Genomic DNA, 2,500 nt, shown 5'->3' with positions numbered 1-2,500 from the left:
GTTGTCTGACTGTGGGCGTAGGTTTGTGGGTGTGTGTGTTTGGTAATTTTCACCAGGCATTTATGCACCGGCCGAAAATCGAATCTTACTTTCTTATTGGATATCGCTTTTCCATTGATAATTTAAAGAAACGCACAGCAAAGAATGATACGGTTTAAAAAAAATGAGTATGTTCCTATGGTTATGATCTGAAAAAATGGCAAAGCAATAATGCAATGGAACAGAACTGGGAGAAGAGGAGAGGAATGGCTGCATACAGTAAAAGGAAATCGTCTTTCACAGAGAATGACATTGTCCGGAACGAGCGTTACAGCATAATATTTGTGCTTAGAGAGAGATTCGAATCTGGGCAGAACATGTTTGGTTAAAAGGTAAAGGTTCTGTTTCCTTTTTACGACCATCCGGGCAGTGAATTTACATGCACTGTGTATAGCACTGGACACAGAAAGGCGTGGCCAAGTCCTTTCTTTCTGCTGTTTGAACCTTTTTCACCCGAAATCAGATAACCCATTCACACCTGCGTGGAATGAGGAAGCTCAGAATAAAGTGCTTTTTCTCTGAAAGAGGCTGTCAATCGCTGCTCACTGTTGAGCACTACATCTGGCGTCACTGTCTTAACGATTCACCTACAGCGCCAAAGATGCTCTGGTGGTATCAAAGCAAAAAAAAAAAAAAAAAAAAAAAAAGAAAGCAGTCGCATCAGTTTGGAATGGACATTATCTTTTTCTATAGTATCGTCAAAAAAAAAGAACAAACAAAAAAGCAAACAAACAGAAAAAAAACACACCAAAAACAGCAAACAAACTGATAAACGGTATTAGCAGTATCACAGGACGGAATATTGGGGGGAAAAAACAAAAAAAAACTAACGAGAAAAAGAAATGAAGAATGAAAACTCACCATACACCGTTTACAGCCATCGACATGAGATTGTTGGCCCACACTTATTTTAATCGTTAAATACAGGATACAACTAGAGAGAGGAAGTAAAAAAGAGGATACGCGAGAAAATGAAATGAAGAGGATAAAATATAAAAAGAACGAAAAAAAAAAAAGAAAAGAAAGAGTTAAATCGAAATTAAACCAAAGACATCGTGAATTCAAACTACACAAAACAAACCAAAATATAATAGAACAGAACACCAAAATAACTAGGTAAAATTAAAAAAAAAAAAAACCAAAATAAGACGAAGCAAACTAAGCACTTCAAACAAGCGATCAGAGAGAGATTCAAGAGTCAAGGTGATTTATTCATATAGGCCATGGCCCCTAATGAAGGGGTATACGAACAGACAGCAATAAAAACAACAACAAAGAAAAACAAAAACATTTCACATAATACAACATGCATAAAAAATTCGATATAACATAAGTTCAAATGAAAAACTAGCCTAGCAACAAAACAGTGTTTTCATGACGTAATAGTTTCTCGGACTTTGAAAGCTTTATATAAATACAAAGCAAGGTTTCTAACAATTTCATAGGATGTTGAGGACATTAACAAGTTCAATTTACACATATTTGGTTGTCTATAATATTTAGGGTTAATAAAAGATTCTCGAATATTCCTCAGAGCTGGACAACAAAGGACAAAGTGCATTTCATTTTCTGTCGAATCTTTGCATAATGGACAAATCAGATCCGTGTCATTACATATTCTGTATCTATAATGATGAACCGCTAACTCAGAAATACCTAGTCTGAATCTTGTTGTTATATATTTCAAATGTCTATCCATATTTAACATCAGGTAAGGTTTCAAGTCTGGGCCATTGCTGAAAAGATCACACACAAAGAGAGAGAGAACAAACTCATACCTCTTCGATCTGCCACAAGCCGCAACTGACCAGTCCTAGTATACTTGTCAATGTACACATTCACACACCGAATCCTGACTTCACGAAACGGAAGTGTCAGCCAGGAAAAAGGCCATATCCACACCCGGTGACCCAGATGGCAGGACAGGGGAGATTACCAATGTTCATACTAAAGCGGCGTCGTGTCATCGTACTTAGTAACGTGTCAACACGACAACGTCACCAAAAGAAGCGAGTAACACGTGCAATGTGGATCCGGAAATGTGGATCCTGTGGACAGGAAAGATTTGTCAGTCTCCATCCATGGAACGTTTCCCTTCGCGACCTCATTTAAAATTCTTCAGTTTGAAAGACAATTTTGATTTCTGAATTAATGCAGTCACTCAATTAACCGTAGGCATTGTGTACTATGACACATGGTTGTATACTGTGTGTGTGTGTGTGTGTACGCGCGCGCGCGCGCGCGCGTGTGTGTGTGTGTTGCTTTCGTCTTTTTAGTTTCACAAAACTCTGTGTGTGTGTGTGTGTGTGTGTGTGTGTGTGTGTGTGTGTGTGTGTGTGTGTGTGTGTGTCTGTGTGTGTGTCTGTGTGTGTGTCTGTGTTTCTGTTGTTTCGGTCTTTTTAGTTTGACAACACTCTGTGTGTATGTGCGCACGTATGTGTGTGTGTGTGTGTGTGTGTGT

At 38.5% G+C, this 2,500-nt stretch overlaps 1 protein-coding gene across 1 annotated transcript in view; it reads right to left on the bottom strand.

Moving 5' to 3' along the window:
* The window catches only part of LOC143298292 (uncharacterized), an 11,774-nt gene extending 9,810 nt beyond the window's left edge, over window positions 1-1,964 (bottom strand). Inside the window, exon 1 of the mRNA XM_076611111.1 lies at window positions 1,818-1,964. The gene's annotated coding sequence lies outside the window, so the exon portion shown is untranslated. The remainder of the gene's footprint in view (window positions 1-1,817) is intronic.
* Window positions 1,965-2,500: the final 536 nt, after the last annotated feature.

This window comes from Babylonia areolata, chromosome 23, assembly GCF_041734735.1.
Source record: "Babylonia areolata isolate BAREFJ2019XMU chromosome 23, ASM4173473v1, whole genome shotgun sequence".
Classification (NCBI taxonomy): Eukaryota; Metazoa; Mollusca; class Gastropoda; order Neogastropoda; family Buccinidae; genus Babylonia; species Babylonia areolata.
Note: the sequence above shows the minus strand (reverse complement) of the source record. Positions and strands in the feature narration are given on the sequence as shown.